General features: G+C 36.6%; 1 protein-coding gene across 2 annotated transcripts in view; it reads left to right on the forward strand.

Moving 5' to 3' along the window:
• FNDC3A (fibronectin type III domain containing 3A) overlaps window positions 1-13,082 on the forward strand; it is a 162,691-nt gene that overhangs the window by 61,620 nt on the left and 87,989 nt on the right. The gene's annotated exons all lie outside the window — the stretch shown is intronic.

The following is a 13,082-nucleotide window of genomic DNA, read 5'->3' on the forward strand; positions in this document are numbered from 1 at the left end:
ATTTATGATACATAAAAGTGTATGTGCTTGTAGTTTCTTCCTTTCTTTCTCACTACCACCACAAGGCACAAACTCTGAATACTTTATGGCTTAACTATTACAGTAGCATCTTAATTAGTCTCTTTGCCCTGGTTTCTTGATTAATCCTACTCTAATGTCACTCCCCTGCTCAGAAATCTTCAGTGAATCTAGTTCAGGTTCCTTAGTCTTTTTGAAAGATCATTTCATCTTTTGCTTGCTTCCCACTTTCCTTTCAATACTGTTTCCCTTCAGTCTTGCTAAGTTGGTTTATTCACTGTCTCTGAACCTTTCTTGTACTTACTGTATTCTTCTTCTTATCTAGAATTTACCCATATCACCACTACCCCCAGCCTATCCAGATGTTTCCAGACTGAGCTCAGATCTTATCTTTAAAAGGTTTTTTATAAAGTCTTTAGTAAGCATCCCTTCCACACTACTTACTAGCCAACACCCCCCCACACACACACACACATTTGTGCCAAACAAAAATGTCTCCAGATATCACCAAATGTTCCCTGGGAGGCAAAATCACCCCTAGCTGAGAACCACCACTCTGTGTGAAGATGAGAGCAATAAAAAGGTCACTAGCTTTGGAATTAGAGAACCTGGTTTTAAACCCCAACTCTGCCACTTAACTGGCTGTATGAACTTTTGCATGTTATTTAACCTCTGTCAGGTACGTTTCTCAGTAAAATTCCTATCCCTGTGCATAATAACACACCTCATAGGATAATTGTGAGGGTTGACTAATATGTTTATAAAGCACTCTAAACCAGACCCGGCACATATAAGGCACTGAGTAAGTGGTGATGGTGGGTACTGTAGCGGTGTTTAATAGAAAGTGACCCCATCTCCTGTGAAAGCCCAAAACACCAATTATTGTGCCATTCATTTAGCAAGAATGTACTTTTTTGTAACATTTCTTCCAGTTAGTATTTTGAAAAGCCATTTAAATTTGTGTGTTTAACTTGGAATGTATATTCAGTCTCTCCGGCTAAGTTTTAATAAGGACTTTATGGGCAGATACCATTTCTTACATTCCTTTGTATTCCCTTCAGTTCTTGGCCTTCCACATATTGGGTACCTATCTAATAGTTACTACTTTCATTTGAAAAGAGCACGTTAGAAGTGGGGAGACCGTATGCTTTATCATCCAAACCAGGATACTTTAAGAGTGAAAGTGGACCCTAGCAATTACTCCACAACAATTAGTGTCAGCCAAGATTGTCCCAGGCAAACCAGGACTCATGATACCTCCCCCCCATTTAACCTGGGCTGTCAAGTCAATGCAAGCAAAGAAGAAATAGATCTAACTCTTTCTAGAGAAGCAGTTAGCTCAATAATTACAATTAAAACTTTTAACCTGCCATTTAAACCTTACATGTCTTAGAGTTAGCACTTTCTCTAAGTTAATTTAAATCCTTTGAGCGGCAGTTATTTGGTAACTTCACAAATAGGAATGGTCCGCATATTATGAGCTTAAAAGAAACCAGGTAGTAGAATTCATAAACAGTATAATAAACTTTGCCTATCTTTACTTGTCAATTAGGTTTTCATAAAAATAACTTCATTTTTATACTGGGTACCTCTTAGAATGTAAGTTTTTAGTAGAGCACACACCTTAGGTTTATTTGTACATCTCTTTTCATATTGTTTTCAATAAATATTGTTTATGATGGAAGCATTTTAACTAATATAACATTGGTCTTTTCAAACACATCTGCAAATGAGGATACTCATTACTGTTTTAGTGTGACTTAAAATGCAAAAACTGATCATTGCAATTGGATAACCAGACTTTGAATTTTAAATATCTTATATTTTAAAAGTCAATTTGTAAGTGTAATTTGTAAACCCCTTCCCTCATAAAATCAATTTAATTGATTTTTTATGTGGCACTTATCCCTTCAATCAGAACCAAAAAAGCGTATCTAGTTTATAATGTGCCTGTAGTGCTAACAGTATCCTAATAATAAGAATTGACTATCATGTGAAGGATTTTTAGGCAGGGACACATTTCTTTGCTTCAGGAGAAAACAGAGACTCTTCTCTCTATACATCAGATTATAAGAGTGGAGACTTTGTTTTAAAATTACTACTGGGCAGAGTTTTAAAAACACAGGAAACTTTAGCGGGAACCATACAGAAAGTAAAAGGCTCTCCCCTCTTTATGTTTTTGTTTGTCCAAAATTAAAAGATGGGATATAGATGAAAGGTAGTAGTGAACAAGAGACTGGGTTGAAGTCTTTGTGAAGACCAGCATGCCCTCAGTCCAAGCAAGAGAAGACAGGACAAGAAAAGGCTAAGGACTGCTGGGGCTCATCCTCTCCTCCCTTTTTTTGCTCTTTGCCATCACTATTTCTATCACATGGCAGTCATCTTCTTGACCTAGTTCTTGAGCTAGGCAAAAAGTAAGAGTATAGGTAGAAGTGGATGCAATATATGAAAAAGAGAAAGTGTTAAGGGAGGAAAATCATGTGCCAATGAAACTGACAGAAAAATAGGGTGCCTAAGGCCATCAAGTTAGGAAAGCTTTTCTTTTCACAGCTACTATACTAAGAAAACCTCTGTAGTAAAACCTAAAGAATTGAGATAAATCCAGTGTAAATTAATAAGCATTTGAATTAAAGGCTGTGCTTTTTAAAGCAGTTTTATTACCTATCAAGAATTTATAGAAACCAAAACTAAGTTAAAGAATCACAGGGAATATTAGAGATCTAAATAATTCCCCTATTTTATTGGAGGTTCAGAATTTGTGAGATACAGCTAGTTATGGGCAGAGTTCAATATACTACCTTTTTCCTACTGTATAGCATACTGCTTAGATAAATAAAACTGCTAATATTTTTTTCATGAATTTACAAAGTCTCTGCTGAGGTATACTGTACCAGCTGCAAGGGATTCAGCGAAGACTATGACACAGTTCCTGCCATTCAGGAACACAGTGTAGTAGGGGAAAGGGGGGAAAATTAACAATTGTACAATATAAAAAGAATCATTAGAAACATGCATAGGGTATTGTGGGAGCATAGGAGGACTAATCACAGAGTGATTATGTCAGAGGAAAAACCCTTCAAAGAAAAAGTGACACGTCCTTGTCTTTCAGGAAAATACCAGTTGGCCAAATGGACAAAAGGGTCTCAAGAAAGTGTTTTAGGCAGAGAGAATAGCGTACAAAAGCAACAGAAGGAAAGAGCAACTTGATTTATTTGAATAACGGCAAAGAGATTGGAATAGCTAAAAACAAAACAAAACAAAAAGTTGTATAAAGGGGATATGGACAGAGATGAATCTGAAAATATAGTCACCTCTTGAAATGGCTTGACTACCATACTAAGAACTTTATTATAAAGGTGAGGAAGAGCCATTGAAGGAGATTATACAATAGAGTTAATATCCAGTTTACAGTTTGGAAGGATCAGTGAAGTCTTCGTTTTCTGTTACCATGTGCTCACCTGTTAATCTGAAAATCTCCCTACTTCAAACACCTAGAAATGTTCAATAAAATGTAACAAGTATTCTTTTAAATGCATTGCATAGCTTCTCTCTCTTGCCTTCACCCCGAAAAAAGAAGAAAGAAAAAAAAAGAAAAGAAAAGAAATTGTTATGGGCCAGAAACAAGGACTTTTCAATATTTGTTTTTTAAAATATGTTTCATATTTATGATGAAAATAATATACTTTGTTTATTTAATGTGATCATTTTTTATTGTTCCATATCATTCTTTCTGATTCTAATACAGGATCTGATGTCTGTCTTAACTTACCTTTTGCCTTATTTCATGTCCTTTTAGACAATGCACAACTCTTAAATATATAAAAGTGTAGCTCCCTGCCTTTTACTACCTTTCAGTTTGCCATTCTGCTCATTGGTTAGATTTATTTATACTACCTGATTCTAACCTATACCTCATTTTTGCCATCTTAAGTCACTGTTAATGGGTTTTAGCACAAATACCTCATTACTTTTGAAATTGAAGTACTACCTTGAATCTCTTTTTTTTTTTCTATTAAAAGTTATTTTGAAACATCTAACAATTTGATGTTTTTTGGATTTTTTTAGTGATTGGATTGATAGCATGTCAACAAATTGTTTTTTTATAATGATATTATGGAAATTCATTTTTGCTTGGTAATTGTGCATAGGAATGTAAAAATTTATTATGTGAATAAATCTTAAGGTTTAGTATTAATAGATCTTTGTAACAAGTGCTAAAGACTGCCCTTCTTAGTTTTGTTTTGTGGGGAGGTACACAGAGAATTAACCGAAGTTTCTGAATTTGGCTTACTGGTGATGTCCTAGAAGCACATTTTGTAGACAGTATGTGGTGAACTCTTAAGATCCCTGTTGTAGAGCTGGCTTTCCTGGCAGTAAATTGGTACCCATCCTTCAGACATTATCTGTTCTGTGAAGTGTTTGCAGACAAGATCTTTCTTCAGTTTCTCGCCTCTTCTACCCCCGGATACACATACAGAAATCATTGAGGGCAGAAATTGTTTGACGTGTTTGTTAATCTCCTGTCTTGCATAGCGCCCAGCACATAGAGAATGCTCAGTAAATGTTTAATTAAGTTGAATGAGAAAGAGAAAAAACTAACCTTTCTTGAGCATTTCCATGTGCCAAGCAAATGGAGTCTATATACACAAAAAATTTTATCTAAAAATCCTGCTTATTGAGAGGCAGGTATGGCTTTCTTTTTTTCCCCTTCTTCCATGACATCTCAAAATGAATAAATAGGACTAAATAATAAGAATTTATTAATTAAATATCTAGTGGTTTTGCATTGTTATGGGACTTCTACTGTGGTATGATTCCATGCTGTCCGTATACTTTAGGAGAGAAAGATATTGATGAATGTTCAATTTTGTTAATCTAATAAGGCAGTAGTTAAGCAAATGCTACCTGGGTTGAGTTTCAGCTCTGCTGCTTACTATTACATCAGTCAGATTACATTAAGCAATTTAGTGATTATTTTTACATCCTGTCTTATACTTGTTTGTGTAAAGAGAGGGAGTGTGTGTGTGAAAGAGTCTATCCATCAGAGGATTTGGAATATAATTAGTCATAGAGATTATTATTACACCATATCTTTTTGACATATTGTTTATATCTGTGGAATCATAAAACCCAAAAAGCTACATCAGATATATAAACCCTAATTATGTTGATCATGGATTAACCAGATCTACATTTTGATGATTTGTTTTGCAATGTTGCTTCCACAGTTGCATTTCAGCACAAATGAGGACCTCATATTCTTCATCCATTCATTCAGTATTCAGTAAGAGACAAAAGTTGAATAAGCAAACACTCCTTATTTCCTCAAGATTATTTGACAGATTTTCTTATATATCTTTATGGGAAGATAAAACAGAATTTCGTCCCTGGCCCACTGCCAGCCTAAAGCTTTGTCTTATGTTATATTATCCAGGACTTTGTTCTTTTTTTTTTTTTTAAATAGATCTTTATTGGAGGATAATTGCTTCACAATACTATGTTAGTTTCTGTTGTACACTAAAGTGAATCAGCCATATGCGTACATACGTCCCCATATCCCCTCCCCTCCCATCCTCCCTATCCCACCGCTCTAGGTCATTGCAAAGCACTGAGCTGATCTCCCTGTGCTGTGCGGCTGCATCCCACTAGCTATCTATTTTACATTTGGTAGTGTATATATGTCAATGCCACTCTCTCACTTCACCCCAGCTTACGGTTCCCCCTCCCCATGTTCTCAAGTCCATTCTCTGTGTCTACATCTTTATTCCTGCCCTGCAACTACGTTCATCAGTACCATTTTTTTTTTTAGATTCCATATCACTAATCATTAGAGAAATGCAAATCAAAAGTACAGTGAGGTATTACCTCATGCCTGTCAGAATGGACATTATCAAAAAATCTAGAAACAATAAATGCTGGAAAGGGTGTGGTGAAAATGGAACCCTCCTGCACTGTTGGTGGAAATGTGAATTGATACAGCCACTAGGGAAAACAGTATGGAGGTTCCTTAAAAAACTAAAAATAGAACTACCATACGACCCAGCAATCCCACTACTGGGCATATAACCTAAGAAAACCATAATTCAAAAGGAGTCCTGTACCACAATGTTCATTGCAGCATTATTTACAATAGCCAGGACATGGGACCAACCTAAATGTCCATCATCGGATGAATGGATAAAGAAGATGTGACACATATATACAATGGAATATTACTCAGCCATAAAAAGAAATGAAATTGAGTTATTTGTAGTGAGGTGAATGGACCTAGAGTCTGTCATACACAGTGAAGTAAGTCAGAAAGAGGACTTTGTTCTTTAGGGCTCTCTTTCTGTGCACTTTTAATCAATAGCTTTGACAAAAATAAATGGCACATTTATAAAGTTACCAGGTATCAGTCAGTTACCAAGGACAACTAATAACATTAAGTAAATGCCAAGCTCAAGAAGATCACAATATATTGAAATGATAGGTCAAAACCAATAGGATAAAATTTAACAGGAATAATACAAAGTTATACATTTTGATTTAAAAAATTAATTGCACTGGTACCATATAGATGATGTGTATCAGAGTTCCTTTCTGAAACTGACTCTTGTCAATTAAGCACAAAAGGAGTTTATTACTGTGATACTGAGATCCTCTCCTTTCTTCCCTTTCCTTCCTAGCACTTAAGTCCTAAAGTCATTAGATGGGGCAGAACTATGCAGACACTTGTCTTAGTCCATTAGGGCCGCCATAACAGAATACCATAGACTGGGTGGCTTATAAACAACAGAAATACATTTCTCACAGTTCTGGAGGCTGGCAGTCCAAGATCAGAGTGCCAGCATGGTCAGGTTCTGGTGAGAGCCCTCTTCCCAGTTGCAGACTGCTGACTTTGACTGTAATCTTAGATGATGGAAGGGACAAAGGAGCTCTCTGGGTTCTCTTTTATAAGAGCACTAGTCCCATTCATGAGGGCTCCACCCTCATGTCCTCATCACCTCCCAAAAACCCCACCTCTTAATACCATCACATTGGGGTTAGGGTTTCAATAAAGGAATTTTGTGGGAGACACAGACATTCAATCTATGGCAGCACTGCGCTGGTGGGAGTTGGGGAGGTGAGCTGCAGTGCCCCAGAGTAGGATGTCAGAGCGGGAGGAGTTCATCACATAGGACAACAGCCTAGTGTAGAGAGTCAGAGCCCAAACAGAGTAAGGAGGAAATTCACACAGCAAGGTGGCCTGCTGTATGGACTCAGAGCCTAAACCGGCTGAGAAGGGTGTCCTCAAGAAGGGGTGGCCTGGTGTGGATCGGAGCCCAAGCAGAGTAAGGAGGTAGTCCACATGGTGGGGTGAGGGGTAGAATGGCCTGGTGTGGGAAGTCAGAGCCCAGATGTGGTGAGAAGAGAATATACACAAAACTGGAGTGGGTAGCCCAGCACAGGGCATTAGAGCTTGTGCGTGACCACACGGAGCCAAGGAAAGAACATTCACGTGGGAGTGGGGGTTAGGGGGCAGGAAACTCAACATGGGAAGTCAGAGCCTGAGTGACTTTCTGGGATGACAATATTGAATATCCCTTCTTTCTGGGATAACATCTTGAACTTTCCTTGCCCCAGACCTAGAATCAAAATGTATGATTTTTCTGGTTCAATTGCCACAGGATTTATTCTAGTTTCCTCCCTTTCCACATCTGTAACTCCTTTTCTGCTGTATAAGTCTTATCCCAGAAAGAAAGAAGTGCTGAGAAACGGATGGAGACATGTCAAAAGGATGTAGTAGACAGCTTGAAGGAACTTCCATAAGCAAAATCAGGCACAGTTTGAGCATCAAAATAATGATAGATATGGATTAAAACCCACTGAATACAATAGGAAACAGTGAGTTCACACAAATATAAATGAATAAATTGCAAGTTGATGAAAAATGGACTGTTTACATAGTTTCAAACTATGTCCCCACAAAATACTTACTGATTAAAGGCAAAAAAAAAAAAAAAAAAGTAACTTTACAGTGGAGAAACCTGGCAGACACCGTCTTGATCGGGTGATCAAATTGTATGTCATCATTAATGTCAGAAATCAAAATTGTGTGCTACTTGATATGATGCATTAAGAGGAATATGGTGTCACTTCTGTGATATTTCTGCCAAAAAATGCATGATCTGAATCTAAACTCAAGGAAATAGTAGACAAACTCAAATCTAGAGACATTCTGCAGAATAACTAGCCTTTAATCTTCAAAAGTCAAGGAAAGACCGAGGAACTGTTCAGAATGATAGACTAAAGAGACATCCTAACTAGTTGCAGTATGTGATTCTGAACTAGACCCTTTGTCTGGAAAGCACATTATTTAGGACAATTGGTGAATCTTGGGTGGGGTTTGAAATTAGGTGGTTTATTAGTTCCTTAGGGCTTCCATAACAAAGCACCACAAACTGGGTGGCTTAAAACAACAGAAATTTAATCTCTCACAGTTCTGGAGGCTGGAAGTCCAAGATCAACATGTCAGTAGGATTGGTTCCTTCTGAGGGAGACTTTATGTCTTTTTCCTAGCTGCTAGTGATGGCCAGCAATCCTTGGGGTTTCTTGGTTGTAGATGCATCACTCCAGTCTCTGCCTCCATCTTCACATGGTATTCTCCCTGTGTCTCTGTGCCTTCACATGGCTCTCTTCTTAAAAGGATTCCATATTGGATTAGTACCACACTCTACTCCAGCATGACCTCATCTTAACTAATTATATCTGCAGTGACCCTATTCCCAAATAAAGTCACACTCTGAAGTACTGGTTCTTAAACATATCATTTTTGGGGGGGACACAATTTTACCCATAACAGGTAGTAACAAGGTATCAATGTTAATTTCCTGGTTTTGATGGTTGTGTGGTTATATCGAAGAATACATACTAAATGCACACTAAAGTATTCCATGGGTGATGAGTCATCATGTCAGCATCTTACTTTCAAATGGTTTAGGGAAGAAAGTTCTTGGTGCCAGCTGGACATGCAGCTTTTTTTGTAAATTTGTGATTATTTCGAATTTTTTAAAAAATATTACTTTAAGAAAATGATATTGGATATCTTATAGAATCTTTGGGAGTATTAGAGAACCATACCCAAGGCTAAGCTTAAGGAACAATGCCCTAAGACCATGCTACAGTACTAGTTTGATTAGGAAACCATCATGAATGTCATGATTGTACCCATGCCCTTTCTCCACTAAGAATTCAAGGTCACTTGCTTCCAGCACAGATACCACTTCTGGAACAGGAATCTTGTAGCACCCACCACTGCTTCCTACGTTATCAGCACCTATAGGAGAAATGTTCTTCACCTCACACCAAGGTGACTCCTCCAACACACAAAAGGACTTTAGATCGTATGCATCAAAACGAATGACAGTGTCCACTATAGTGCAGGAGAGGAGAACTTAACTTTATGACTAGAACTTGCTTATTTTAGTAGAACTAGAGCTAAATGTGAGTCACTTATTGAATCTCACAAAAGTAAAAACAAAATCTTGAACTGCAAAAATAGAAATGTATGTTCAAAACAGATGGTGTAGTACTGTGGTTAGATGATATCCTTTTAACATGTTTGAAACAGGTGAGAGAGTTACAGGGAAACAAATTTTGACTCACAGGGAAAAACTGTCCAACAATTATGGCTGTATAAAAATGGAGTCATTGCTTGATTATACCAGACTCTCATCATTATGTATGCTTATGTACTGGTTAGATGATATTATAAAAAGTAATTCTTGCATAGTAAAAGAATTTTGGTTGTGCAAGTTCCAGCATTCATTCTATCTAAAGATTCTTTGATTCCAAAATAATCTTTTAATTAAACTGAGATCTCCTTATTTTTGGAAGTGAGTACTCTGAATGAGAGTCTTAAATTTAACAAGTATATCTGTGCGCTGGCACACTTCATAGAGTAATCGAGCTAGTGAATAGTTTTTGCTCCTAATAGACCTATAAATAGCATGCCAACTAGCTAATTTACTAGTCCGAATTCCTAATGAAATAAACACTTGTGAGAGAAGCTTCCACTAAACTTCAAATCTTATAGGGACAGAAACAGTGATGCTGTCTTTAGCTTGGTACATAAAACCTTACTTGACGAAAATGGTCAAGGAATATTAGCTTCCTTCTATTTTGTTTCCTTAACAACAAAAATTGTCCTTTTTTTTTTTTGATTCTCTGTGCTAAAATAATGCCTTTTGCTTAGTAGGCGTGCTGTCGATATTTATTAAAATTAACTGCTAAAATATCTTTAAATATATTGGTGTACTTGTTCGCCTTGGTAACTACTATATACTGAAAATATACTTTTATACTTAGGGGTATTTTAGTGCCTTAGAGTCTTCAATATGAACACCAATTAAGATTGGAGGGTAATATGGAAATTTTAATTTAAAAATGTAAAAATATAAATGTAGTGAGCCATAGATAATGCCCAGATATTAATCATTTAGCCAAATCCTGGATTTCTGCCTATTTTCTTATGATTTGACTCTCACATGTAGAAAAGTTGTCAAAGTGAATTCAGGTTTGTTGAAAGCTATTAACCTTTGTTTTCTCATAGCTCACCTTACTTAGGGAAGTCAGGAACCTAACTGACAATTCCAGAGTGTGTTGATTCTGAGGCCCTTCACCCACTAGAGTTAGTATGCCATCAATACTACCTCTAAATCTTCCTGCCTGCTTTTTTGCTTCCAGATGGCTCTGACCAGCTTCTGAGTAGTTACTCATGCTTATTTCACCACTGTTGGTATCACTTTCAGTCTGCCAGTGGGAGGTTATTGGGCCCTTGTTGCTTCTACTGTCACCTCATGCAAAGCGTGACCAGCACTGTTGCTCCTGGGGCAGTTATTGTCAGCACCTCTGTTCCTATTTTTCTTCTCTTTGCTGCTGCTGCTCTTTATTACTGCTTTTCCGCTCTCACCTTATCTCCTCATATACCTGATCCAGACTCTTCGTGCCATTATAGGGGTTTTTGAAGTTAAGGGAAGGTTTGTCCCCACTAGTAAGTACCACTGTGTCCTTCTCTGTGTGTTTTGGGATCGTGGTGCGTATAAACACACGTCTAGCCTCCCTCCCGCAATTGGTCTGCTCTTTCATATTTGCCATCTCCTTTGCAGAGCATTTTATTAGCAAGTCTCCTCCTAAACTGAGCCAGATGACCTTTGAGGTCCTTAATAAAACAATATTTTGTTAAATACTTACAAGCTCTGTATCCCATTTACCGCAACTCTGTTACCTCAGAGTGAATTCTCTGCGCTCCAAAAGTTGGAGCTCCTGGCCTTGCCCATCTCTGTGTTCTAGTCTGAATCCTTATGCTCATCAGATATAATCAGATCCCTTTTGTCTTTATAGTTTTACCTTTGCTAGTAATAGCTCATAAATTAAATCATACAACATGTAGAATTTTATTTCTGGCTTCTTTCACTTAGTACAAGTTTGAGATCTGTCCATGTTGTGCATGTATCAATAGTTTGCTCATTTTTATTGCTGAGTTATATTACATTGCATGGATACCCCTATCTTGTTTATTTGCTCACTTGTTGAGGGGCATTTGAGGTATTTCCAGATTTTGGTTAACATACATAAAATGGTTGCAAATGTTTGTGTAAAAAAAATAAAAAAGCCTTTTCTCCCAGGTTGTCTTTGTTGGGGATGGGAAAGGAAGATGGAGTTTTCATGCAAGTAGGACTCCTAGTGACCTTCTCTGATACCCTGGAATACCTGAGACATGTATACAAACTATGCCTCAGGCCCCATGAATCTTGTTAGATATGTCAGACCTTTGATATTAAAAATACCTCTGAAATTTATTAGAGGTTAAATGTCTATTGTTTTATATATCATGGTCACTACACTTTTTGCTATAGTTACTATAAATAGTATGAAATATAACTTTTCTTCCTAAATTCACAATAAAACTTTAAAGACATAACAAAATATGTGAATTAATTAATGGTGCATTTTTAAAGGTACAAGTCTGGGAGTAGGTCAGCCTGGGTTTTAGGATCAGTGGGTGGGAGTTAAAGGAAAACAGATTGAGCTCAGTATGAGGAACAACTTTGTAATAAACAGAGCTGTCAAAGAGCCTCAGGAGCAATCAGTTTCCCATCCACCTTTGTAGGTGTTAACGCATATACTGACTCTTCACTTGATGGTGCCATTAGGAGGTTTAATTTCAAAATAGATCATGGATGGTTGGAGTTGATGCCTTTTAATAAGGTTCTTCACGAGTCTAAAATGTTATGATTCTATATCCTTGGGTATATTACTTAAATTCTGGCCATTATTTTGCACATAAATGAGGATGGGCTAGTGTGAATTAGATTCAACAATTTTCTACGAGCTCTCAAGTTTTTAGGTATTCATAACTATGCTAATATCTTATGCCATATCTTAAATTTATTTTAATAATAAGTATATCAGTATTCCAAGAATTTTTTATAAGACCATTGATTATCTTTGGATTAATGACTTCTTTACTACAGACTTGACTGAACTTAATGAAGTTCTTTTCAGTCTACGGAAATTATAAGTAACTCAAGTCCAAATCATATGTAGTAGATTCTCATTCCCATATGATTAGCCATTATTTACTTTTTTCATAATTTAACAAACTAAACCATGGAGAAGTTATATCCTTTATACATTACTTAGAAAATCTTAACTACCCTTAGAAAATGCTCTAAAAGCATAGGTAACAATTTTTCATACTGGTGGAAATCACATTATTATATTAAAAAGTTTGCCCTTTACATTTTCTCCTTCTAAGATGAAAACATCAGTTCCAGTAGAGAGACTCAAAATACTTGTTTTGAAACATTAATGAGTCTTGTTTGTGAAAATGAACCATAATATAATCATCCATTCATAAATTCAGCCCATTTTAGGTTAAGTGAATGACTATGACTCATCCTGAGTACATTGTGTAATAGTCCCAGGTTGTCCCTAAATGCTATTAAATGTTACTTTTCAAGAGAAACTATTTTATATATGACTTAGTTAAGAGAAAATTGCAATGTTTATGCTAAAAAGGAAAATATAGGCAAATTATC

Source organism: Grampus griseus (assembly GCF_964374135.1).
Source record: "Grampus griseus genome assembly, chromosome: 18".
Lineage (NCBI taxonomy): Eukaryota > Metazoa > Chordata > Mammalia > Artiodactyla > Delphinidae > Grampus > Grampus griseus.